This window comes from Pseudophryne corroboree, chromosome 3 (genome assembly GCF_028390025.1).
Source record: "Pseudophryne corroboree isolate aPseCor3 chromosome 3, aPseCor3.hap2, whole genome shotgun sequence".
Classification (NCBI taxonomy): Eukaryota; Metazoa; Chordata; class Amphibia; order Anura; family Myobatrachidae; genus Pseudophryne; species Pseudophryne corroboree.
The window spans coordinates 329,818,248-329,845,890 of record NC_086446.1 but is presented as its reverse complement, the minus strand read 5'-3'; the positions used below and the strand labels follow the sequence as shown (position 1 = coordinate 329,845,890).

The following is a 27,643-nucleotide window of genomic DNA, read 5'->3' as shown; positions in this document are numbered from 1 at the left end:
TATTCTTTTAAGCCACTCATTGTTTCTTAGAAAAAAGCAAGGTAAGAGAAAAACCTGTAATTTCCGTTTGACTGTTTTTTATTTGTCAAAATGAGACTTCTTTGAAGCCACTCAAAGTTACTTAGACAAAATGGAATCTACAGTTTACCCAATATACCACCAAATGGTTGACAGTTTACTAAATATGCATAAGTATATACTTTTTTTTATGGATTGGCAAAAGAAAAATTCACTTGATGCTTTTGACTCAGGCAATTGACATCAATCAGATAATGGAACCATGGTATTTAAAAGAACCTGAGAAGATGGGCTCGTCTGCGATTTAATCCCAGGACCTCTCGCACCCTAAGCGAGAATCATACCCCTATACCAATGAGCCTACTGTTCATGTATTTTCATGTATACTAATGAAATTGGAAGTGAAACTGTTGGAATACATTAGTATTTTAAAATACTATCAGATAATTGAACTAAGCATTTTTAAAGAACCTGAGAAAACAGGCTCATCCAGGATATGAACCTGGGACCTTTTGCACCCGAAGCAAGAATCATACACCCTGACCAACAAGCCACTAGCCAAATAATTTCTTATTCAGTTTTTAACATTTTTAAAGTAAAACTCTAATTATTTAAGAAAAAATGCAAATAACTGGAGAAAACACACAATTTCATTTAATGAAGATGAAACATTTTAAAAATAACATAACAACTTAAAACAAAAAATGTGTATGTAGCATTGCAAAAATAATAACTTAAGGTTACTTGTTATCCATGTATGTATATTAGAAATGTGCAGTGCCAATATTTAGAGGTCCCAATAGAGTTTGGACTTTTTTTGATAGTTGGAACCTAAGACTTGTCACATACTGTGTGCAACTCAAGCATGCAGACCCAGAAGAAAGACAAAATAAACACCTGCAATTTATTGTTGATCTTTTTGTTAGTCATAATGAGACTAGTCTTTTAAGCCACTCAGGGTTATTTAGAAAAAAGAAAGGTAAGAGAAAAACCTGTAATTTCATTTTGACAGTTTTTTGTTTGTCAAAATTAGACTTTTAAGCCACTCAAGGTTACTTAGACAAAATGGAATCTATAGTTTACCCAATATGCCACCAAATGGTTGACATATTACTAAGTATGCATAAGTATATACCTTTAAAAGATGGGCTCATCCGGGATTTGTACCGGGGATCTCTCGCACCCTAAGCAAGAATCAACGAGCCCACTGTGCATGTCTTTTTTATGTATATTAATGAAATTGTAAGTAAAACTGTTTGTATACATTAGTGAGTATTTTAAAATGCTATTAAATACTATCAGATATTAAGGACTTTAAAAGTACATGAAGAGATGGGCTCGTCCGGGATTTGAACCTGGGACCTCTCACACCCGAAGCGAGAATCATACCCCTAGACCAACGAGCCATCTGCATAAGGTCTTCTCATTCAGATTTTACCATTTTTAAAGTAAAACTCAAATTATTTAATAAAAAAATGCAATAAGCTGGAAAAAAAGATGTTACATTTTAAAAATACCATAACTATTTAAAAAAATTATTTGTAGCATAGCTAAAATGTTTCCTTAAGGTCAATTTTTGGTCCAAGTATGCATATTTGGAAATTTAAGTGCCAAGATTTATGGGTTCCTATAGAGTTTTAACTTTTCTAATAGCTGGAACCTAAGACTTGTCTCATACTGTGTGCAACGTAAGCATACAGACCAAGAAGAAAGAAAAAAACAAAAACCTGCAATTAATTGTTGACCTTTTTGTTTGTCAAAAAGAGACTATTCTTTTAAGCAACTCATTGTTTCTTAGAAAAAAGCAAGGTAAGAGAAAAACCTGTAATTTAATTTTGACTGTTTTTTATTTGTCAAAATGAGACTTCTTTGAAGCCACTCAAAGTTACTTAGACAAAATTGAATCTACAGTTTACCCAATATACCACCAACTGGTTGACAGTTTACTAAATATGCATAAGTATATACTTTTTTTTATGGATTGGCAAAAGAAAAATTCACTTGATGCTTTTGACTCAGGCAATTGACATCAATCAGATAATGGAACCATGGTATTTAAAAGAACCTGAGAAGATGGGCTCATCTGCGAATTAATCCCAGGACCTCTCGCACCCTAAGCGAGAATCATACCCCTATACCAACGAGCCTACTGTTCATGTATTTTCATGTATACTAATGAAATTGGAAGTGAAACTGTTGGAATACATTAGTATTTTAAAATACTATCAGATAATTGAACTAAGCACTTTTAAAGAACCTGAGAAAACAGGCTCATCCAGGATATGAACCTGGGACCTTTTGCACCTGAAGCAAGAATCATACACCCTGACCAACAAGCCACTAGCCAAATAATTTCTTATTCAGTTTTTAACATTTTTAAAGTAAAACTCTAATTATTTAAGAAAAAATGCAAATAACTGGAGAAAACACACAATTTCATTTAATGAAGATGAAACATTTTAAAAATAACATAACAACTTAAAACAAAAAATGTGTATGTAGCATTGCAAAAATAATAACTTAAGGTTACTTGTTATCCAAGTATGTATATTAGAAATGTGCAGTGCCAATATTTAGAGGTCCCAATAGAGTTTGGACTTTTTTTGATAGTTGGAACCTAAGACTTGTCACATACTGTGTGCAACTCAAGCATGCAGACCCAGAAGAAAGACAAAATAAACACCTGCAATTTATTGTTGATCTTTTTGTTAGTCATAATGAGACTAGTCTTTTAAGCCACTCAGGGTTATTTAGAAAAAAGAAAGGTAAGAGAAAAACCTGTAATTTCATTTTGACAGTTTTTTGTTTGTCAAAATTAGACTTTTAAGCCACTCAAGGTTACTTAGACAAAATGGAATCTATAGTTTACCCAATATACCACCAAATGGTTGACATATTACTAAGTATGCATAAGTATATACCTTTAAAAGATGGGCTCATCCAGGATTTGTACCGGGGATCTCTCGCACCCTAAGCAAGAATCAACGAGCCCACTGTGCATGTCTTTTTTATGTATATTAATGAAATTGTAAGTAAAACTGTTTGTATACATTAGTGAGTATTTTAAAATGCTATTAAATACTATCAGATATTAAGGACTTTAAAAGTACATGAAGAGATGGGCTCTTCCGGGATTTGAACCCGGGACCTCTCGCACCCCAAGCGAGAATCATACCCCTAGACCAACGAGCCATCTGCCTAAGGTCTTCTCATTGAGATTTTACCATTTTAAAGCAAAACTCAAATTATTTAATAAAAAAATGCAATAAGCTGGAAAAAAGATGTTACATTTTAAAAATACCATAACTATTTAAAAAAATGATTTGTAGCATAGCTAAAATGTTTCCTTAAGGTCAATTTTTGGTCCAAGTATGCATATTTGGAAATTTCAGTGCCAAGATTTATGGGTTCCTATAGAGTTTTAACTTTTCTAATAGCTGGAACCTAAGACTTGTCTCATACTGTGTGCAACGTAAGCATACAGACCAAGAAGAAAGAAAAAAAACAAAAACCTGCAATTAATTGTTGACCTTTTTGTTTGTCAAAAAGAGACTATTCTTTTAAGCCACTCATTGTTTCTTAGAAAAAAGCAAGGTAAGAGAAAAACCTGTAATTTAATTTTGACTGTTTTTTATTTGTCAAAATGAGACTTCTTTGAAGCCACTCAAAGTTACTTAGACAAAATGGAATCTACAGTTTACCCAATATACCACCAAATGGTTGACAGTTTACTAAATATGCATAAGTATATACTTTTTTTTATGGATTGGCAAAAGAAAAATTCACTTGATGCTTTTGACTCAGGCAATTGACATCAATCAGATAATGGAACCATGGTATTTAAAAGTACCTGAGAAGATGGGCTCGTCTGCGAATTAATCCCAGGACCTCTCGCACCCTAAGCGAGAATCATACCCCTATACCAACGAGCCTACTGTTCATATATTTTCATGTATACTAATGAAATTGGAAGTGAAACTGTTGGAATACATTAGTATTTAAAAATACTATCAGATAATTGAACTAAGCATTTTTAAAGAACCTGAGAAAACAGGCTCATCCAGGATATGAACCTGGGACCTTTTGCACCCGAAGCAAGAATCATACACCCTGACCAACAAGCCACTAGCCAAATAATTTCTTATTCAGTTTTTAACATTTTTAAAGTAAAACTCTAATTATTTAAGAAAAAATGCAAATAACTGGAGAAAACACACAATTTCATTTAATGAAGATGAAACATTTTAAAAATAACATAACAACTTAAAACAAAAAATGTGTATGTAGCATTGCAAAAATAATAACTTAAGGTTACTTGTTATCCATGTATGTATATTAGAAATGTGCAGTGCCAATATTTAGAGGTCCCAATAGAGTTTGGACTTTTTTTGATAGTTGGAACCTAAGACTTGTCACATACTGTGTGCAACTCAAGCATGCAGACCCAGAAGAAAGACAAAATAAACACCTGCAATTTATTGTTGATCTTTTTGTTAGTCATAATGAGACTAGTCTTTTAAGCCACTCAGGGTTATTTAGAAAAAAGAAAGGTAAGAGAAAAACCTGTAATTTCATTTTGACAGTTTTTTGTTTGTCAAAATTAGACTTTTAAGCCACTCAAGGTTACTTAGACAAAATGGAATCTATAGTTTACCCAATATGCCACCAAATGGTTGACATATTACTAAGTATGCATAAGTATATACCTTTAAAAGATGGGCTCATCCGGGATTTGTACCGGGGATCTCTCGCACCCTAAGCAAGAATCAACGAGCCCACTGTGCATGTCTTTTTTATGTATATTAATGAAATTGTAAGTAAAACTGTTTGTATACATTAGTGAGTATTTTAAAATGCTATTAAATACTATCAGATATTAAGGACTTTAAAAGTACATGAAGAGATGGGCTCGTCCGGGATTTGAACCTGGGACCTCTCACACCCGAAGCGAGAATCATACCCCTAGACCAACGAGCCATCTGCATAAGGTCTTCTCATTCAGATTTTACCATTTTTAAAGTAAAACTCAAATTATTTAATAAAAAAATGCAATAAGCTGGAAAAAAAGATGTTACATTTTAAAAATACCATAACTATTTAAAAAAATTATTTGTAGCATAGCTAAAATGTTTCCTTAAGGTCAATTTTTGGTCCAAGTATGCATATTTGGAAATTTAAGTGCCAAGATTTATGGGTTCCTATAGAGTTTTAACTTTTCTAATAGCTGGAACCTAAGACTTGTCTCATACTGTGTGCAACGTAAGCATACAGACCAAGAAGAAAGAAAAAAACAAAAACCTGCAATTAATTGTTGACCTTTTTGTTTGTCAAAAAGAGACTATTCTTTTAAGCAACTCATTGTTTCTTAGAAAAAAGCAAGGTAAGAGAAAAACCTGTAATTTAATTTTGACTGTTTTTTATTTGTCAAAATGAGACTTCTTTGAAGCCACTCAAAGTTACTTAGACAAAATTGAATCTACAGTTTACCCAATATACCACCAACTGGTTGACAGTTTACTAAATATGCATAAGTATATACTTTTTTTTATGGATTGGCAAAAGAAAAATTCACTTGATGCTTTTGACTCAGGCAATTGACATCAATCAGATAATGGAACCATGGTATTTAAAAGAACCTGAGAAGATGGGCTCATCTGCGAATTAATCCCAGGACCTCTCGCACCCTAAGCGAGAATCATACCCCTATACCAACGAGCCTACTGTTCATGTATTTTCATGTATACTAATGAAATTGGAAGTGAAACTGTTGGAATACATTAGTATTTTAAAATACTATCAGATAATTGAACTAAGCACTTTTAAAGAACCTGAGAAAACAGGCTCATCCAGGATATGAACCTGGGACCTTTTGCACCTGAAGCAAGAATCATACACCCTGACCAACAAGCCACTAGCCAAATAATTTCTTATTCAGTTTTTAACATTTTTAAAGTAAAACTCTAATTATTTAAGAAAAAATGCAAATAACTGGAGAAAACACACAATTTCATTTAATGAAGATGAAACATTTTAAAAATAACATAACAACTTAAAACAAAAAATGTGTATGTAGCATTGCAAAAATAATAACTTAAGGTTACTTGTTATCCAAGTATGTATATTAGAAATGTGCAGTGCCAATATTTAGAGGTCCCAATAGAGTTTGGACTTTTTTTGATAGTTGGAACCTAAGACTTGTCACATACTGTGTGCAACTCAAGCATGCAGACCCAGAAGAAAGACAAAATAAACACCTGCAATTTATTGTTGATCTTTTTGTTAGTCATAATGAGACTAGTCTTTTAAGCCACTCAGGGTTATTTAGAAAAAAGAAAGGTAAGAGAAAAACCTGTAATTTCATTTTGACAGTTTTTTGTTTGTCAAAATTAGACTTTTAAGCCACTCAAGGTTACTTAGACAAAATGGAATCTATAGTTTACCCAATATACCACCAAATGGTTGACATATTACTAAGTATGCATAAGTATATACCTTTAAAAGATGGGCTCATCCAGGATTTGTACCGGGGATCTCTCGCACCCTAAGCAAGAATCAACGAGCCCACTGTGCATGTCTTTTTTATGTATATTAATGAAATTGTAAGTAAAACTGTTTGTATACATTAGTGAGTATTTTAAAATGCTATTAAATACTATCAGATATTAAGGACTTTAAAAGTACATGAAGAGATGGGCTCTTCCGGGATTTGAACCCGGGACCTCTCGCACCCCAAGCGAGAATCATACCCCTAGACCAACGAGCCATCTGCCTAAGGTCTTCTCATTGAGATTTTACCATTTTAAAGCAAAACTCAAATTATTTAATAAAAAAATGCAATAAGCTGGAAAAAAGATGTTACATTTTAAAAATACCATAACTATTTAAAAAAATTATTTGTAGCATAGCTAAAATGTTTCCTTAAGGTCAATTTTTGGTCCAAGTATGCATATTTGGAAATTTCAGTGCCAAGATTTATGGGTTCCTATAGAGTTTTAACTTTTCTAATAGCTGGAACCTAAGACTTGTCTCATACTGTGTGCAACGTAAGCATACAGACCAAGAAGAAAGAAAAAAAACAAAAACCTGCAATTAATTGTTGACCTTTTTGTTTGTCAAAAAGAGACTATTCTTTTAAGCCACTCATTGTTTCTTAGAAAAAAGCAAGGTAAGAGAAAAACCTGTAATTTAATTTTGACTGTTTTTTATTTGTCAAAATGAGACTTCTTTGAAGCCACTCAAAGTTACTTAGACAAAATGGAATCTACAGTTTACCCAATATACCACCAAATGGTTGACAGTTTACTAAATATGCATAAGTATATACTTTTTTTTATGGATTGGCAAAAGAAAAATTCACTTGATGCTTTTGACTCAGGCAATTGACATCAATCAGATAATGGAACCATGGTATTTAAAAGTACCTGAGAAGATGGGCTCGTCTGCGAATTAATCCCAGGACCTCTCGCACCCTAAGCGAGAATCATACCCCTATACCAACGAGCCTACTGTTCATATATTTTCATGTATACTAATGAAATTGGAAGTGAAACTGTTGGAATACATTAGTATTTAAAAATACTATCAGATAATTGAACTAAGCATTTTTAAAGAACCTGAGAAAACAGGCTCATCCAGGATATGAACCTGGGACCTTTTGCACCCGAAGCAAGAATCATACACCCTGACCAACAAGCCACTAGCCAAATAATTTCTTATTCAGTTTTTAACATTTTTAAAGTAAAACTCTAATTATTTAAGAAAAAATGCAAATAACTGGAGAAAACACACAATTTCATTTAATGAAGATGAAACATTTTAAAAATAACATAACAACTTAAAACAAAAAATGTGTATGTAGCATTGCAAAAATAATAACTTAAGGTTACTTGTTATCCATGTATGTATATTAGAAATGTGCAGTGCCAATATTTAGAGGTCCCAATAGAGTTTGGACGTTTTTTGATAGTTGGAACCTAAGACTTGTCACATACTGTGTGCAACTCAAGCATGCAGACCCAGAAGAAAGACAAAATAAACACCTGCAATTTATTGTTGATCTTTTTGTTAGTCATAATGAGACTAGTCTTTTAAGCCACTCAGGGTTATTTAGAAAAAAGAAAGGTAAGAGAAAAACCTGTAATTTCATTTTGACAGTTTTTTGTTTGTCAAAATTAGACTTTTAAGCCACTCAAGGTTACTTAGACAAAATGGAATCTATAGTTTACCCAATATACCACCAAATGGTTGACATATTACTAAGTATGCATAAGTATATACCTTTAAAAGATGGGCTCATCCGGGATTTGTACCGGGGATCTCTCGCACCCTAAGCAAGAATCAACGAGCCCACTGTGCATGTCTTTTTTATGTATATTAATGAAATTGTAAGTAAAACTGTTTGTATACATTAGTGAGTATTTTAAAATGCTATTAAATACTATCAGATATTAAGGACTTTAAAAGTACATGAAGAGATGGGCTCATCCGGGATTTGAACCTGGGACCTCTCGCACCCAAAGCGAGAATCATACCCCTAGACCAACGAGCCACCTGCCTAAGGTCTTCTCATTCAGACTTTACCATTTTTAAAGTAAAACTCTAATTATTTAATAAAAAAATGCAATAAGCTGGAAAAAAAGATGTTACATTTTAAAAATACCATAACTATTTAAAAAAATTATTTGTAGCATAGCTAAAATATTTCCTTAAGGTCAATTTTTGGTCCAAGTATGCATATTTGGAAATTTAAGTGCCAAGATTTATGGGTTCCTATAGAGTTTTAACTTTTCTAATAGCTGGAACCTAAGACTTGTCTCATACTGTGTGCAACTTAAGCATACAGACCAAGAAGAAAGAAAAAAACAAAAACCTGCAATTAATTGTTGACCTTTTTGTTTGTCAAAAAGAGACTATTCTTTTAAGCCACTCATTGTTTCTTAGAAAAAAGCAAGGTAAGAGAAAAACCTGTAATTTAATTTTGACTGTTTTTTATTTGTCAAAATGAGACTTCTTTGAAGCCACTCAAAGTTACTTAGACAAAATGGAATCTACAGTTTACCCAATATACCACCAAATGGTTGACAGTTTACTAAATATGCATAAGTATATACTTTTTTTTATGGATTGGCAAAAGAAAAATTCACTTGATGCTTTTGACTCAGGCAATTGACATCAATCAGATAATGGAACCATGGTATTTAAAAGAACCTGAGAAGATGGGCTCATCTGCGAATTAATCCCAGGACCTCTCGCACCCTAAGCGAGAATCATACCCCTATACCAACGAGCCTACTGTTCATGTATTTTCATGTATACTAATGAAATTGGAAGTGAAACTGTTGGAATACATTAGTATTTTAAAATACTATCAGATAATTGAACTAAGCACTTTTAAAGAACCTGAGAAAACAGGCTCATCCAGGATATGAACCTGGGACCTTTTGCACCTGAAGCAAGAATCATACACCCTGACCAACAAGCCACTAGCCAAATAATTTCTTATTCAGTTTTTAACATTTTTAAAGTAAAACTCTAATTATTTAAGAAAAAATGCAAATAACTGGAGAAAACACAATTTCATTTAATGAAGATGAAACATTTTAAAAATAACATAACAACTTAAAACAGAAAATGTGTATGTAGCATTGCAAAAATAATAACTTAAGGTTACTTGTTATCCAAGCATGTATATTAGAAATGTGCAGTGCCAATATTTAGAGGTCCCAATAGAGTTTGGACTTTTTTTGATAGTTGGAACCTAAGACTTGTCACATACTGTGAGCAACTCAAGCATGCAGACCCAGAAGAAAGACAAAATAAACACCTGCAATTTATTGTTGATCTTTTTGTTAGTCATAATGAGACTAGTCTTTTAAGCCACTCAGGGTTATTTAGAAAAAAGAAAGGTAAGAGAAAAACCTGTAATTTCATTTTGACAGTTTTTTGTTTGTCAAAATTAGACTTTTAAGCCACTCAAGGTTACTTAGACAAAATGGAATCTATAGTTTACCCAATATACCACCAAATGGTTGACATATTACTAAGTATGCATAAGTATATACCTTTAAAAGATGGGCTCATCCGGGATTTGTACCGGGGATCTCTCGCACCCTAAGCAAGAATCAACGAGCCCACTGTGCATGTCTTTTTTATGTATATTAATGAAATTGTAAGTAAAACTGTTTGTATACATTAGTGAGTATTTTAAAATGCTATTAAATACTATCAGATATTAAGGACTTTAAAAGTACATGAAGAGATGGGCTCTTCCGGGATTTGAACCCGGGACCTCTCGCACCCGAAGCGAGAATCATACCCCTAGACCAACGAGCCATCTGCCTAAGGTCTTCTCATTGAGATTTTACCATTTTAAAGCAAAACTCAAATTATTTAATAAAAAAATGCAATAAGCTGGAAAAAAGATGTTACATTTTAAAAATACCATAACAATTTAAAAAAATTATTTTTAGCATAGCTAAAATGTTTCCTTAAGGTCAATTTTTGGTCCAAGTATGCATATTTGGAAATTTCAGTGCCAAGATTTATGGGTTCCTATAGAGTTTTAACTTTTCTAATTGCTGGAACCTAAGACTTGTTTCATACTGTGTGCAACTTAAGCATACAGACCAAGAAGAAAGAAAAAAACAAAAACCTGCAATTAATTGTTGACCTTTTTGTTTGTCAAAAAGAGACTATTCTTTTAAGCCACTCATTGTTTCTTAGAAAAAAGCAAGGTAAGAGAAAAACCTGTAATTTCCTTTTGACTGTTTTTTATTTGTCAAAATGAGACTTCTTTGAAGCCACTCAAAGTTACTTAGACAAAATGGAATCTACAGTTTACCCAATATACCACCAAATGGTTGACAGTTTACTAAATATGCATAAGTATATACTTTTTTTATGGATTGGCAAAAGAAAAATTCACTTGATGCTTTTGACTCAGGCAATTGACATCAATCAGATAATGGAACCATGGTATTTAAAAGAACCTGAGAAGATGGGCTCGTCTGCGATTTAATCCCAGGACCTCTCGCACCCTAAGCGAGAATCATACCCCTATACCAACGAGCCTACTGTTCATGTATTTTCATGTATACTAATGAAATTGGAAGTGAAACTGTTGGAATACATTAGTATTTTAAAATACTATCAGATAATTGAACTAAGCATTTTTAAAGAACCTGAGAAAACAGGCTCATCCAGGATATGAACCTGGGACCTTTTGCACCCGAAGCAAGAATCATACACCCTGACCAACAAGCCACTAGCCAAATAATTTCTTATTCAGTTTTTAACATTTTTAAAGTAAAACTCTAATTATTTAAGAAAAAATGCAAATAACTGGAGAAAACACACAATTTCATTTAATGAAGATGAAACATTTTAAAAATAACATAACAACTTAAAACAAAAAATGTGTATGTAGCATTGCAAAAATAATAACTTAAGGTTATTTGTTATCCAAGTATGTATATTAGAAATGTGCAGTGCCAATATTTAGAGGTCCCAATAGAGTTTGGACTTTTTTTGATAGTTGGAACCTAAGACTTGTCACATACTGTGTGCAACTCAAGCATGCAGACCCAGAAGAAAGACAAAATAAACACCTGCAATTTATTGTTGATCTTTTTGTTAGTCATAATGAGACTAGTCTTTTAAGCCACTCAGGGTTATTTAGAAAAAAGAAAGGTAAGAGAAAAACCTGTAATTTCATTTTGACAGTTTTTTGTTTGTCAAAATTAGACTTTTAAGCCACTCAAGGTTACTTAGACAAAATGGAATCTATAGTTTACCCAATATACCACCAAATGGTTGACATATTACTAAGTATGCATAAGTATATACCTTTAAAAGATGGGCTCATCCGGGATTTGTACCGGGGATCTCTCGCACCCTAAGCAAGAATCAACGAGCCCACTGTGCATGTCTTTTTTATGTATATTAATGAAATTGTAAGTAAAACTGTTTGTATACATTAGTGAGTATTTTAAAATGCTATTAAATACTATCAGATATTAAGGACTTTAAAAGTACATGAAGAGATGGGCTCTTCCGGGATTTGAACCCGGGACCTCTCGCACCCGAAGCGAGAATCATACCCCTAGACCAACGAGCCACCTGCCTAAGGTCTTCTCATTCAGATTTTTCCATTTTAAAGCAAAACTCAAATTATTTAATAAAAAAATGCAATATACAAATACAAATGATGAACGGTCTCCAAGCGCTGCTACATAAACCCGGAATCCTTATATCCTGGGATTCTTCAAAGAAACAGAATATAACACCATATATGAGAAAGTCCTCAATCCGTTTGTTATAATCCTGGTTTGTCACGGAGACTGACCTATGTTCCCATAAAGGTTTCTTTCAAGATTTTTTCACTTCTTCCATTCACTATATAGTTACCCCAAAGGCATCCATCCATCAAAACATGGCTTACCTTTATAAGGAGCCCTATGTGCACCAAAAGGTATCTTTAATACTTCTTCCTTCACCGGGATCTTCCTATATTCCAGATATAGCCTTTCATACGATATTAAGATCCAACTGCATACTCTCTTTTTAAAAATACAGTTTTATTTTCACCCAACAGTGAAACAAAATAACAATAAAAAATATAAAACAATAAAAACAAGGAACCCCCTATCGACAGGCAAGGCCACTTCCACTCATACCCCTTAGATGGAATGGGGGATGGGTATACACCACCAAGATATTCAGTAGTTATACTTAATCTCAGTGGATGTCCATATGGGTGGTGGGATTCAAGCCTGGGGTCCTTCTGTCATAAAACCAACGTGTTTCGGATATAAATCCTTCCTCAGGGTGTGATTTTGGAAGTGACCTTCTCGGTCCTATATACCCACTAACCCTTATCACATGACAGTATTGACCAATAAGATTCCAGCAACATCAAATCATATATTTCTACATGACAGACATCTCTCAAATCATTAACATATATACAATCTGCATATATTCATAACAACCTTTTTAATAATTCCAAAAATTCATTTAAAATAACCCTAAAAACTTTAAATTCATATTGATTGGCTATATCTAAAACCCGGTTCTGATCCAAACATATTCAATCCCTATATAGTAGTGTTCCAGTTCCTGGATTCTATTGTCCTTATATTATACAGGTCGAGCACCACCATTCTCCTCCTCCAATGACGTAATATCCTTTTTCCTGATTTGTATCATCGTTGCCATAGATTCCACACGTACACACTCTGTATCGTCATAATCACAACTCCTCCCCGCTGTTGGCTTGGTAACGGGGAGTGCTTCCTGTGTATAGGGAGCACACGTCATCCCCTGTTCGTCCGCCCTGTAATTCAGTCAGCCAGGAGGTTCCGTATCTTACGCGACTTCCGGGATTTGGAACGCATACCGGAAGTCAACATCTAGCCGCTGTGGAACGCATACCGCTGTTCCATATATCCCATTCAGACATAGGGAGAAAAAACAAGATATCAATTATGATATTTATGATACCTTACTCATTATAACTATTTAGTGATCTTTCATTCTTCATACTTATATGTCTCAATTCTTAATTAGTAGATAATATTCATTCTCCATACGAATCAGCATATTTAGTGCCAACTATGCATCCTCCATACCCCATATGCATACTCCTAATTCAGAGGAACCATTTGGTCTCAAAGTCCATATTGAGACCATTTGGATGTAATGTTTTTAATTCAAATATTTTTCTCATTTCTGCCTTCGCTAATCGTTCCTCATCATCATTCCTTCGCCAGTTTGAATTTATACACATAATAGCACAGAAGTTAGCAAGCTGGTTAATATCACAGTTATGTACATTTTTGAAGTGGAGTGAGACATTATGCGTCTCCAACCCATTTTTTATGTTCCTGACATGCTCCGCCATGCGCACCTTGAGTGTCCTAGTGGTACGTCCCACATATTGGGATCCACATGCACACTGTAATAGATACACACAATTTTTTGTGGAGCATGTCAAGAAATCCCTAATCGGATATATTTGTTTAGTGTGCGTGGAGGTATACTCAGTGATCTTATTCCTTTTATCCTTACAGGAGCGGCACATTTTACATGAGCCGCACCTGTAGAAACCTTTGGATTTAATCCTTGTCTGCATTTTTGGGACTGCTATCACACTGTTAACAATACCATCCTTCAGATTTCTCGCTTTCCGATAAACAAACCTAGGGCCTTTAGACACATATCCTTCTAGTGTGGGATCCCTAATCAAAATATCCCAATGCTTTCTTATTATCTTTTCTATCTGTTTATACTGACTATTATAGCCACAAAGGCTACCTCCCCATTCTTTCTTTTTTCAGTAACCTTTACTTTTTTTATATTGTTGGTACGATCCAAATTAGTCCCTACTTTCCTTGCTCTTTCTATTACTTGGGGGTCATATCCTTTTTCCAAAAAGTGTTCCTGCAAAACATCTGCCTGCTGTTCATAAACCTCTACATCCGTACAGTTTCTTCTAATACGATGGAATTAGCTCATTGGAATGCTCCATATTGATGATGTTGTCTTTGTTTGGGGAGGGGATCGTAGTACTTTGGATACCTTCTGCACGCATCTAAACGATAATCAATATAACATTAAGCTCACATTCAATATTAGTGAACTGGAGGTCAATTTCTTAGATCTAAAAATGTATGTGGAATATGGGGTAATTAAAACCAGCAATCACGTAAAAGATACGGATTGCAATTCATTTATTGAATTTACAAGCAACCACCATATGAATTGGCTACGGAGCATTCCAATGAGCCAATTCCATTGTATTAGAAGAAACTGTACGGATGTAGAGGTTTATGAACAGCAGGCAGATGTTTTGCAGGAACACTTTTTGGAAAAAGGATATGACCCCCAAGTAATAGAAAGAGCAAGGAAAGTAGGGACTAATTTGGATCGTACCAACAATATAAAAAAGTAAAGGTTACTGAAAAAAGAAAGAATGGGGAGGTAGCCTTTGTGACAGGCTATAATAGTCAGTATAAACAGATAGAAAAGATAATAAGAAAGCATTGGGATATTTTGATTAGGGATCCCACACTAGAAGGATATGTGTCTAAAGGCCCTAGGTTTGTTTATCGGAAAGCGAGAAATCTGAAGGATGGTATTGTTAACAGTGTGATAGCAGTCCCAAAAATGCAGACAAGGATTAAATCCAAAGGTTTCTACAGGTGCGGCTCATGTAAAATGTGCCGCTCCTGTAAGGATAAAAGGAATAAGATCACAGAGTATACCTCCACGCACACTAAACAAATATATCCGATTAGGGATTTCTTGACATGCTCCACAAAAAATTGTGTGTATCTATTACAGTGTGCATGTGGATCCCAATATGTGGGACGTACCACTAGGACACTCAAGGTGCGCATGGCGGAGCATGTCAGGAACATAAACAATGGGTTGGAGACGCATAATGTCTCACTCCACTTCAAAAATGTACATAACTGTGATATTAACCAGCTTGCTAACTTCTGTGCTATTATGTGTATAAATTCAAACTGGCGAAGGAATGATGATGAGGAACGATTAGCAAAGGCAGAAATGAGAAAAATATTTGAATTAAAAACATTACATCCAAATGGTCTCAATATGGACTTTGAGACCAAATGGTTCCTCTGAATTAGGAGTATGCATATGGGGTATGGAGGATGCATAGTTGGTACTAAATATGCTGATTCGTATGGAGAATGAATATTATCTACTAATTAAGAATTGAGACATATAAGTATGAAGAATAAAAGATCACTAAATAGTTATAATGAGTAAGGTATCATAAATATCATAATTGATATCTTGTTTTTTCTCCCTATGTCTGAATGGGATATATGGAACAGCGGTATGCGTTCCACAGCGGCTAGATGTTGACTTCCGGTATGCGTTCCAAATCCCGGAAGTCGCGTAAGATACGGAACCTCCTGGCTGACTGAATTACAGGGCGGACGAACAGGGGATGACGTGTGCTCCCTATACACAGGAAGCACTCCCCGTTACCAAGCCAACAGCGGGGAGGAGTTGTGATTATGACGATACAGAGTGTGTACGTGTGGAATCTATGGCAACGATGATACAAATCAGGAAAAAGGATATTACGTCATTGGAGGAGGAGAATGGTGGTGCTCGACCTGTATAATATAAGGACAATAGAATCCAGGAACTGGAACACTACTATATAGGGATTGAATATGTTTGGATCAGAACCGGGTTTTAGATATAGCCAATCAATATGAATTTAAAGTTTTTAGGGTTATTTTAAATGAATTTTTGGAATTATTAAAAAGGTTGTTATGAATATATGCAGATTGTATATATGTTAATGATTTGAGAGATGTCTGTCATGTAGAAATATATGATTTGATGTTGCTGGAATCTTATTGGTCAATACTGTCATGTGATAAGGGTTAGTGGGTATATAGGACCGAGAAGGTCACTTCCAAAATCACACCCTGAGGAAGGATTTATATCCGAAACACGTTGGTTTTATGACAGAAGGACCCCAGGCTTGAATCCCACCACCCATATGGACATCCACTGAGATTAAGTATAACTACTGAATATCTTGGTGGTGTATACCCATCCCCCATTCCATCTAAGGGGTATGAGTGGAAGTGGCCTTGCCTGTCGATAGGGGGTTCCTTGTTTTTATTGTTTTATATTTTTTATTGTTATTTTGTTTCACTGTTGGGTGAAAATAAAACTGTATTTTTAAAAAGAGAGTATGCAGTTGGATCTTAATATCGTATGAAAGGCTATATCTGGAATATAGGAAGATCCCGGTGAAGGAAGAAGTATTAAAGATACCTTTTGGTGCACATAGGGCTCCTTATAAAGGTAAGCCATGTTTTGATGGATGGATGCCATTGGTGTAACTATATAGTGAATGGAAGAAGTGAATTTTTTTTGAAAGAAACCTTTATGGGAACATAGGGTTTGTGAACAAGGTCAGTCTCCGTGACAAACCAGGATTATAACAAACGGATTGAGGACTTTCTCATATATGGTGTTATATTCTGTTTCTTTGAAGAATCCCAGGATATAAGGATTCCGGGTTTATGCAGCAGCGCTTGGAGACCGTTCATCATATGTATTTGTATATCTGAGAAAGAAGTGGTGTTCTATTGGACGAGTGCCAAGCTGCAGCTAGGGCGCAAGTCACTGTTTCATTTTTCAATATTACAAAAAAATGCAATAAGCTGGAAAAAAGATGTTACATTTTAAAAAAACCATAACAGTTAAAAAAATTATTTGTAGCATAGCTAAAATGTTTCCTTAAGGTCAATTTTTGGTCGAAGTATGCATATTTGGAAATTTCAGTGCCAAGATTTATGGGTTCCTATAGAGTTTTAACTTTTCTAATAGCTGGAACCTAAGACTTGTCTCATACTGTGTGCAACTTAAGCATACAGACCAAGAAGAAAGAAAAAAACAAAAACCTGCAATTAATTGTTGACCTTTTTGTTTGTCAAAAAGAGACTATTCTTTTAAGCCACTCATTGTTTCTTAGAAAAAAGCAAGGTAAGAGAAAAACCTGTAATTTCATTTTGACTGTTTTTTATTTGTCAAAATGAGACTTCTTTGAAGTCACTCAAAGTTACTTAGACAAAATGGAATCTACAGTTTACCCAATATACCACCAAATGGTTGACAGTTTACTAAATATGCATAAGTATATACTTTTTTTTATGGATTGGCAAAAGAAAAATTCACCTGGTGCTTTTGACTCAGGCAATTGACATCAATCAGATAATGGAACCATGGTATTTAAAAGAACCTGAGTAGATGGGCTCATCTGCGATTTAATCCCAGGACCTCTCGCACCCTAAGCGAGAATCATACCACTATACCAACGAGCCTACTGTTCATGTATTTTCATGTATACTTATGAAATTGGAAGTGAAACTGTTGGAATACATTAGTATTTTAAAATACTATCAGATAATTGAACTAAGCACTTTTAAAGAAACTGAGAAAACGGGCTCATCCAGGATATGAACCTGGGACCTTTTGCACCCGAAGCAAGAATCATACACCCTGACCAACAAGCCACTAGCCAAATAATTTCTTATTCAGTTTTTACCATTTTTAAAGTAAAACACTAATTATTTAAGAAAAAATGCAAATAGCTGGAGAAAACACAATTTCATTTAATGAAGATAAAACATTTTAAAAATAACATAACAACTTAAAACAAAAAATGTGTATGTAGCATTGCAAAAATAATAACTTAAGGTTACTTGTTATCCAAGTATGTATATTAGAAATGTGCAGTGCCAATATTTAGAGGTCCCAATAGAGTTTGGACTTTTTTTGATAGTTGGAACCTAAGACTTGTCACATACTGTGTGCAACTCAAGCATGCAGACCCAGAAGAAAGACAAAATAAACACCTGCAATTTATTGTTGATCTTTGTGTTAGTCATAATGAGACTAGTCTTTTAAGCCACTCAGGGTTATTTAGAAAAAAGAAAGGTAAGAGAAAAACCTGTAATTTCATTTTGACAGTTTTTTTTTTGTCAAAATTAGACTTTTAAGCCACTCAAGGTTACTTAGACAAAATGGAATCTATAGTTTACCCAATATACCACCAAATGGTTGACATTTTACTAAGTATGCATAAGTATATACCTTTAAAAGATGGGCTCATCCGGGATTTGTACCGGGGATCTCTCGCACCCTAAGCAAGAATCAACGAGCCCACTGTGCATGTCTTTTTTATGTATATTAATGAAATTGTAAGTAAAACTGTTTGTATACATTAGTGAGTATTTTAAAATGCTATTAAATACTATCAGATATTAAGGACTTTAAAAGTACATGAAGAGATGGGCTCGTCCGGGATTTGAACCCGGGACCTCTCGCACCCATCATACCCCTAGACCAATGCGCCATCTGCCTAAAGTCTTCTCATTCAGATTTTACCATTTTTAAAGTAAAACTCAAATTATTTAATAAAAAAATGCAATAAGCTGGAAAAAAAGATGTTACATTTTAAAAATACCATAACTATTTAAAAAAATTATTTGTAGCATAGCTAAAATGTTTCCTTAAGGTCAATTTTTGGTTCAAGTATGCATATTTGGAAATTTCAGTGCCAAGATTTATGGGTTCCTATAGAGTTTTAACTTTTCTAGTAGCTGGAACCTAAGACTTGTCTCATACTGTGTGCAACTTAAGCATACAGACCAAGAAGAAAGAAAAAAACAAAAACCTGCAATTAATTGTTGACCTTTTTGTTTGTCAAAAAGAGACTATTCTTTTAAGCCACTCATTGTTTCTTAGAAAAAAGCAAGGTAAGATAAAAACCTGTAATTTCATTTTGACTGTGTTTTATTTGTCAAAATGAGACTTCTTTGAAGCCACTCAAAGTTACTTAGACAAAATGGAATCTACAGTTTACCCAATATACCACCAAATGGTTGACAGTTTACTAAATATGCATAAGTATATACTTTTTTTTATGGATTGGCAAAAGAAAAATTCACTTGATGCTTTTGACTCAGGCAATTGACATCAATCAGATAATGGAACCATGGTATTTAAAAGAACCTGAGAAGATGGGCTCGTCTGCGATTTGATCCCAGGACCTCTCGCACCCTAAGCGAGAATCATACCCCTATACCAACGAGCCTACTGTTCATGTATTTTCATGTATACTAATGAAATTGGAAGTGAAACTGTTGGAATACATTAGTATTTTAAAATACTATCAGATAATTGAACTAAGCACTTTTAAAGAACCTGAGAAAACAGGCTCATCCAGGATATGAACCTGGGACCTTTTGCACCCGAAGCAAGAATCATACACCCTGACCAACAAGCCACTAGCCAAATAAATTCTTATTCAGTTTTTAACATTTTTAAAGTAAAACTCTAATTATTTAAGAAAAAATGCAAATAACTGGAGAAAACACACAATTTCATTTAATGAAGATGAAACATTTTAAAAATAACATAACAACTTAAAACAAAAAATGTGTATGTAGCATTGCAAAAATAATAATTTAAGGTTACTTGTTATCCAAGTATGTATATTAGAAATGTGCAGTGCCAATATTTAGAGGTCCCAATAGAGTTTGGACTTTTTTTGATAGTTGGAACCTAAGACTTGTCACATACTGTGTGCAACTCAAGCATGCAGACCCAGAAGAAAGACAAAATAAACACCTGCAATTTATTGTTGATCTTTTTGTTAGTCATAATGAGACTAGTCTTTGAAGCCACTCATGGTTATTTTGAAAAAAGAAAGGTAAGAGAAAAACCTGTAATTTCATTTTGACAGTTTTTTGTTTGTCAAAATTAGACTTTTAAGCCACTCAAGGTTACTTAGACAAAATGGAATCTATAGTTTACCCAATATACCACCAAATGGTTGACATATTACTAAGTATGCATAAGTATATACCTTTAAAAGATGGGCTCATCCGGGATTTGTACCGGGGATCTCTCGCACCCTAAGCAAGAATCAACGAGCCCACTGTGCATGTCTTTTTTATGTATATTAATGAAATTGTAAGTAAAACTGTTTGTATACATTAGTGAGTATTTTAAAATGCTATTAAATACTATCAGATATTAAGGACTTTAAAAGTACATTTAGAGATAGGCTCGTCCGGGATTTGAACCCGGGACCTCTCGCACCCGAAGCGAGAATCATACCCCTAGACCAACGAGCCATCTGCCTAAAGTCTTCTCATTCAGATTTTACCATTTTTAAAGTCAAACTCAAATTATTTAATAAAAAAATGCAATAAGCTGGAAAAAAAGATTACATTTTAAAAATACCATAACAATTAATAAAAATTATTTGTAGCATAGCTAAAATGTTTCCTTAAGGTCAATTTTTGGTCCAAGTATGCATATTTGGAAATTTCAGTGCCAAGATTTATGGGTTCCTATAGAGTTGTAACTTTTCTAATAGCTGGAACCTATGACTTGTCTCAAACTGTGTGCAACTTAAGCATACAGACCAAGAAGAAAGAAAAAAACAAAAACCTGCAATTAATTGTTGACCTTTTTGTTTGTCAAAAAGAGACTATTCTTTTAAGCCACTCATTATTTCTTAGAAAAAAGCAAGGTAAGAGAAAAACCTGTAATTTCATTTTGACTGTTTTTTATTTGTCAAAATGAGACTTCTTTGAAGCCACTCAAAGTTACTTAGACAAAATGGAATCTACAGTTTACCCAATATACCACCAAATGGTTGACAGTTTACTAAATATGCATAAGTATATACTTTTTTTTATGGATTGGCAAAAGAAAAATTCACTTGATGCTTTTGACTCATGCAAATTACATCAATCAGATAATGGAACCATGGTATTTAAAAGAACCTGAGAAGATGGGCTCGTCTGCGATTTAATCCCAGGACCTCTCGCACCCTAAGCGAGAATCATACCCCTATACCAACGAGCCTACTGTTCATGTATTTTCATGTATACTAATGAAATTGGAAGTGAAACTGTTGGAATACATTAGTATTTTAAAATACTATCAGATAATTGAACTAAGCACTTTTAAAGAACCTGAGAAAACAGGCTCATCCAGGATATGAACCTGGGACCTTTTGCACCCGAAGCTAGAATCATACACCCTGACCAACAAGCCACTATCCAAATAATTTCTTATTCAGTTTTTAACATTTTTAAAGTGAAACTCTCATTATTTAAGAAAAAATGCAAATAACTGTAGAAAACACAAAAATTTCATTTAATGAAGATGAAACATTTTAAAAATAACATAACTATTTAAAAAAATTATTTGTAGCATAGCTAAAATGTTTCCTTAAGGTCAATTTTTGGTTCAAGTATGCATATTTGGAAATTTCAGTGCCAAGATTTATGGGTTCCTATAGAGTTTTAACTTTTCTAGTAGCTGGAACCTAAGACTTGTCTCATACTGTGTGCAACTTAAGCATACAGACCAAGAAGAAAGAAAAAAACAAAAACCTGCAATTAATTGTTGACCTTTTTGTTTGTCAAAAAGAGACTATTCTTTTAAGCCACTCATTGTTTCTTAGAAAAAAGCAAGGTAAGATAAAAACCTGTAATTTCATTTTGACTGTGTTTTATTTGTCAAAATGAGACTTCTTTGAAGCCACTCAAAGTTACTTAGACAAAATGGAATCTACAGTTTACCCAATATACCACCAAATGGTTGACAGTTTACTAAATATGCATAAGTATATACTTTTTTTTATGGATTGGCAAAAGAAAAATTCACTTGATGCTTTTGACTCAGGCAATTGACATCAATCAGATAATGGAACCATGGTATTTAAAAGAACCTGAGAAGATGGGCTCGTCTGCGATTTGATCCCAGGACCTCTCGCACCCTAAGCGAGAATCATACCCCTATACCAACGAGCCTACTGTTCATGTATTTTCATGTATACTAATGAAATTGGAAGTGAAACTGTTGGAATACATTAGTATTTTAAAATACTATCAGATAATTGAACTAAGCACTTTTAAAGAACCTGAGAAAACAGGCTCATCCAGGATATGAACCTGGGACCTTTTGCACCCGAAGCAAGAATCATACACCCTGACCAACAAGCCACTAGCCAAATAAATTCTTATTCAGTTTTTAACATTTTTAAAGTAAAACTCTAATTATTTAAGAAAAAATGCAAATAACTGGAGAAAACACACAATTTCATTTAATGAAGATGAAACATTTTAAAAATAACATAACAACTTAAAACAAAAAATGTGTATGTAGCATTGCAAAAATAATAATTTAAGGTTACTTGTTATCCAAGTATGTATATTAGAAATGTGCAGTGCCAATATTTAGAGGTCCCAATAGAGTTTGGACTTTTTTTGATAGTTGGAACCTAAGACTTGTCACATACTGTGTGCAACTCAAGCATGCAGACCCAGAAGAAAGACAAAATAAACACCTGCAATTTATTGTTAATCTTTTTGTTAGTCATAATGAGACTAGTCTTTGAAGCCACTCATGGTTATTTTGAAAAAAGAAAGGTAAGAGAAAAACCTGTAATTTCATTTTGACAGTTTTTTGTTTGTCAAAATTAGACTTTTAAGCCACTCAAGGTTACTTAGACAAAATGGAATCTATAGTTTACCCAATATACCACCAAATGGTTGACATATTACTAAGTATGCATAAGTATATACCTTTAAAAGATGGGCTCATCCGGGATTTGTACCGGGGATCTCTCGCACCCTAAGCAAGAATCAACGAGCCCACTGTGCATGTCTTTTTTATGTATATTAATGAAATTGTAAGTAAAACTGTTTGTATACATTAGTGAGTATTTTAAAATGCTATTAAATACTATCAGATATTAAGGAATTTAAAAGTACATTTAGAGATAGGCTCGTCCGGGATTTGAACCCGGGACCTCTCGCACCCAAAGCGAGAATCATACCCCTAGACCAACGAGCCATCTGCCTAAAGTCTTCTCATTCAGATTTTACCATTTTTAAAGTCAAACTCAAATTATTTAATAAAAAAATGCAATAAGCTGGAAAAAAAGATGTTACATTTTAAAAATACCATAACAATTAATAAAAATTATTTGTAGCATAGCTAAAATGTTTCCTTAAGGTCAATTTTTGGTCCAAGTATGCATATTTGGAAATTTCAGTGCCAAGATTTATGGGTTCCTATAGAGTTGTAACTTTTCTAATAGCTGGAACCTATGACTTGTCTCAAACTGTGTGCAACTTAAGCATACAGACCAAGAAGAAAGAAAAAAACAAAAACCTGCAATTAATTGTTGACCTTTTTGTTTGTCAAAAAGAGACTATTCTTTTAAGCCACTCATTATTTCTTAGAAAAAAGCAAGGTAAGATAAAAACCTGTAATTTCATTTTGACTGTGTTTTATTTGTCAAAATGAGACTTCTTTGAAGCCACTCAAAGTTACTTAGACAAAATGGAATCTACAGTTTACCCAATATACCACCAAATGGTTGACAGTTTACTAAATATGCATAAGTATATACTTTTTTTTATGGATTGGCAAAAGAAAAATTCACTTGATGCTTTTGACTCAGGCAATTGACATCAATCAGATAATGGAACCATGGTATTTAAAAGAACCTGAGAAGATGGGCTCGTCTGCGATTTGATCCCAGGACCTCTCGCACCCTAAGCGAGAATCATACCCCTATACCAACGAGCCTACTGTTCATGTATTTTCATGTATACTAATGAAATTGGAAGTGAAACTGTTGGAATACATTAGTATTTTAAAATACTATCAGATAATTGAACTAAGCACTTTTAAAGAACCTGAGAAAACAGGCTCATCCAGGATATGAACCTGGGACCTTTTGCACCCGAAGCAAGAATCATACACCCTGACCAACAAGCCACTAGCCAAATAAATTCTTATTCAGTTTTTAACATTTTTAAAGTAAAACTCTAATTATTTAAGAAAAAATGCAAATAACTGGAGAAAACACACAATTTCATTTAATGAAGATGAAACATTTTAAAAATAACATAACAACTTAAAACAAAAAATGTGTATGTAGCATTGCAAAAATAATAATTTAAGGTTACTTGTTATCCAAGTATGTATATTAGAAATGTGCAGTGCCAATATTTAGAGGTCCCAATAGAGTTTGGACTTTTTTTGATAGTTGGAACCTAAGACTTGTCACATACTGTGTGCAACTCAAGCATGCAGACCCAGAAGAAAGACAAAATAAACACCTGCAATTTATTGTTAATCTTTTTGTTAGTCATAATGAGACTAGTCTTTGAAGCCACTCATGGTTATTTTGAAAAAAGAAAGGTAAGAGAAAAACCTGTAATTTCATTTTGACAGTTTTTTGTTTGTCAAAATTAGACTTTTAAGCCACTCAAGGTTACTTAGACAAAATGGAATCTATAGTTTACCCAATATACCACCAAATGGTTGACATATTACTAAGTATGCATAAGTATATACCTTTAAAAGATGGGCTCATCCGGGATTTGTACCGGGGATCTCTCGCACCCTAAGCAAGAATCAACGAGCCCACTGTGCATGTCTTTTTTATGTATATTAATGAAATTGTAAGTAAAACTGTTTGTATACATTAGTGAGTATTTTAAAATGCTATTAAATACTATCAGATATTAAGGACTTTAAAAGTACATTTAGAGATAGGCTCGTCCGGGATTTGAACCCGGGACCTCTCGCACCCAAAGCGAGAATCATACCCCTAGACCAACGAGCCATCTGCCTAAAGTCTTCTCATTCAGATTTTACCATTTTTAAAGTCAAACTCAAATTATTTAATAAAAAAATGCAATAAGCTGGAAAAAAAGATGTTACATTTTAAAAATACCATAACAATTAATAAAAATTATTTGTAGCATAGCTAAAATGTTTCCTTAAGGTCAATTTTTGGTCCAAGTATGCATATTTGGAAATTTCAGTGCCAAGATTTATGGGTTCCTATAGAGTTGTAACTTTTCTAATAGCTGGAACCTATGACTTGTCTCAAACTGTGTGCAACTTAAGCATACAGACCAAGAAGAAAGAAAAAAACAAAAACCTGCAATTAATTGTTGACCTTTTTGTTTGTCAAAAAGAGACTATTCTTTTAAGCCACTCATTATTTCTTAGAAAAAAGCAAGGTAAGAGAAAAACCTGTAATTTCATTTTGACTGTTTTTTATTTGTCAAAATGAGACTTCTTTGAAGCCACTCAAAGTTACTTAGACAAAATGGAATCTACAGTTTACCCAATATACCACCAAATGGTTGACAGTTTACTAAATATGCATAAGTATATACTTTTTTTTATGGATTGGCAAAAGAAAAATTCACTTGATGCTTTTGACTCATGCAAATTACATCAATCAGATAATGGAACCATGGTATTTAAAAGAACCTGAGAAGATGGGCTCGTCTGCGATTTAATCCCAGGACCTCTCGCACCCTAAGCGAGAATCATACCCCTATACCAACGAGCCTACTGTTCATGTATTTTCATGTATACTAATGAAATTGGAAGTGAAACTGTTGGAATACATTAGTATTTTAAAATACTATCAAATAATTGAACTAAGCACTTTTGAAGAACCTGAGAAAACAGGCTCATCCAGGATATGAACCTGGGACCTTTTGCACCCGAAGCTAGAATCATACACCCTGACCAACAAGCCACTAGCCAAATAATTTCTTATTCAGTTTTTAACATTTTTAAAGTGAAACTCTAATTATTTAAGAAAAAATGCAAATAACTGTAGAAAACACAAAAATTTCATTTAATGAAGATGAAACATTTTAAAAATAACATAACAACTTAAAACAAAAAATGTGTATGTAGCATTGCAAAAATAATAACTTAAGGTTACTTGTTATCCAAGTATGTATATTAGAAATGTGCAGTGCCAATATTTAGAGGTCCCAATAGAGTTTGGACTTTTTTTGATAGTTGGAACCTAAGACTTTTCACATACTGTGTGCAACTCAAGCATGCAGACCCAGAAGAAAGACAAAATAAACACCTGCAATTTATTGTTGATCTTTTTGTTAGTCATAATGAGACTATTCTTTTAAGCCACTCAGGGTTATTTAGAAAAAAGAAAGGTAAGAGAAAAACCTGTAATTTAATTTTGACAGTTTTTTGTTTGTCAAAATTAGACTTTTAAGCCACTCAAGGTTACTTAGACAAAATGGAATCTATAGTTTACCCAATATACCACCAAATGGTTGACATTTTACTAAGTATGCATAAGTATATACCTTTAAAAGATGGGCTCATCCGGGATTTGTACCGGGGATCTCTCGCACCCTAAGCAAGAATCAACGAGCCCACTGTGCATGTCTTTTTTATGTATATTAATGAAATTGTAAGTAAAACTGTTTGTATACATTAGTGAGTATTTTAAAATACTATTAAATACTATCAGATATTAAGGACTTTAAAAGTACATGAAGAGATGGGCTCGTCCAGGATTTGAACCCGGGACCTCTCGCACCCAAAGCGAGAATCATACCCCTAGACCAACGAGCCATCTGCCTAAAGTCTTCTCATTCAGATTTTACCATTTTTAAAGTCAAACTCAAATTATTTAATAAAAAAATGCAATAAGCTGGAAAAAAAGATGTTACATTTTAAAAATACCATAACAATTAATAAAAATTATTTGTAGCATAGCTAAAATGTTTCCTTAAGGTAAATTTTTGGTCCAAGTATGCATATTTGGAAATTTCAGTGTCAAGATTTATGGGTTCCTATAGAGTTTTAACTTTTCTGATAGCTGGAACCTAAGACTTGTCTCATACTGTGTGCAACTTAAGCATACAGACCAAGAAGAAAGAAAAAAACAAAAACCTGCAATTAATTAATGACCTTTTTGTTTGTCAAAAAGAGACTATTCTTTTAAGCCACTCATTGTTTCTTAGAAAAAAGCATGGTAAGAGAAAAACCTGTAATTTCATTTTGACTTTTTTATTTGTCAAAATGAGACTTCTTTGCAGCCACTCAAAGTTACTTAGACAAAATGGAATCTACAGTTTACCCAATATACCACCAAATGGTTGACAGTTTACTAAATATGCATAAGTAAATACTTTTTTTTATGGATTGGCAAAAGAAAAATTCACTTGATGCTTTTGACTCAGGCCAT

The 27,643-nt window shown here is 33.6% G+C and overlaps 11 non-coding genes across 11 annotated transcripts; all 11 read right to left on the bottom strand.

Moving 5' to 3' along the window:
• Positions 1-1,352: 1,352 nt before the first annotated feature.
• Positions 1,353-1,424, bottom strand: TRNAP-CGG (transfer RNA proline (anticodon CGG)). Its single transcript has one exon. It is a non-coding gene; the product is annotated as a tRNA-Pro (tRNA).
• A 1,714-nt stretch (positions 1,425-3,138) lies between these two features.
• On the bottom strand, positions 3,139-3,210 carry TRNAP-GGG (transfer RNA proline (anticodon GGG)). Its single transcript has one exon. It is a non-coding gene; the product is annotated as a tRNA-Pro (tRNA).
• A 1,713-nt stretch (positions 3,211-4,923) lies between these two features.
• Positions 4,924-4,995, bottom strand: TRNAP-CGG (transfer RNA proline (anticodon CGG)). Its single transcript has one exon. It is a non-coding gene; the product is annotated as a tRNA-Pro (tRNA).
• Positions 4,996-6,709: 1,714 nt separating this feature from the next.
• Positions 6,710-6,781, bottom strand: TRNAP-GGG (transfer RNA proline (anticodon GGG)). The gene has a single exon. It is a non-coding gene; the product is annotated as a tRNA-Pro (tRNA).
• A 1,713-nt stretch (positions 6,782-8,494) lies between these two features.
• Positions 8,495-8,566, bottom strand: TRNAP-UGG (transfer RNA proline (anticodon UGG)). Its single transcript has one exon. It is a non-coding gene; the product is annotated as a tRNA-Pro (tRNA).
• A 1,712-nt stretch (positions 8,567-10,278) lies between these two features.
• On the bottom strand, positions 10,279-10,350 carry TRNAP-CGG (transfer RNA proline (anticodon CGG)). Its single transcript has one exon. It is a non-coding gene; the product is annotated as a tRNA-Pro (tRNA).
• A 1,711-nt stretch (positions 10,351-12,061) lies between these two features.
• On the bottom strand, positions 12,062-12,133 carry TRNAP-CGG (transfer RNA proline (anticodon CGG)). Its single transcript has one exon. It is a non-coding gene; the product is annotated as a tRNA-Pro (tRNA).
• Positions 12,134-20,645: 8,512 nt separating this feature from the next.
• Positions 20,646-20,717, bottom strand: TRNAP-CGG (transfer RNA proline (anticodon CGG)). The gene has a single exon. It is a non-coding gene; the product is annotated as a tRNA-Pro (tRNA).
• A 2,665-nt stretch (positions 20,718-23,382) lies between these two features.
• Positions 23,383-23,454, bottom strand: TRNAP-UGG (transfer RNA proline (anticodon UGG)). The gene has a single exon. It is a non-coding gene; the product is annotated as a tRNA-Pro (tRNA).
• Positions 23,455-25,168: 1,714 nt separating this feature from the next.
• Positions 25,169-25,240, bottom strand: TRNAP-UGG (transfer RNA proline (anticodon UGG)). The gene has a single exon. It is a non-coding gene; the product is annotated as a tRNA-Pro (tRNA).
• A 1,715-nt stretch (positions 25,241-26,955) lies between these two features.
• Positions 26,956-27,027, bottom strand: TRNAP-UGG (transfer RNA proline (anticodon UGG)). The gene has a single exon. It is a non-coding gene; the product is annotated as a tRNA-Pro (tRNA).
• Between the last annotated feature and the right edge of the window lie 616 nt (positions 27,028-27,643).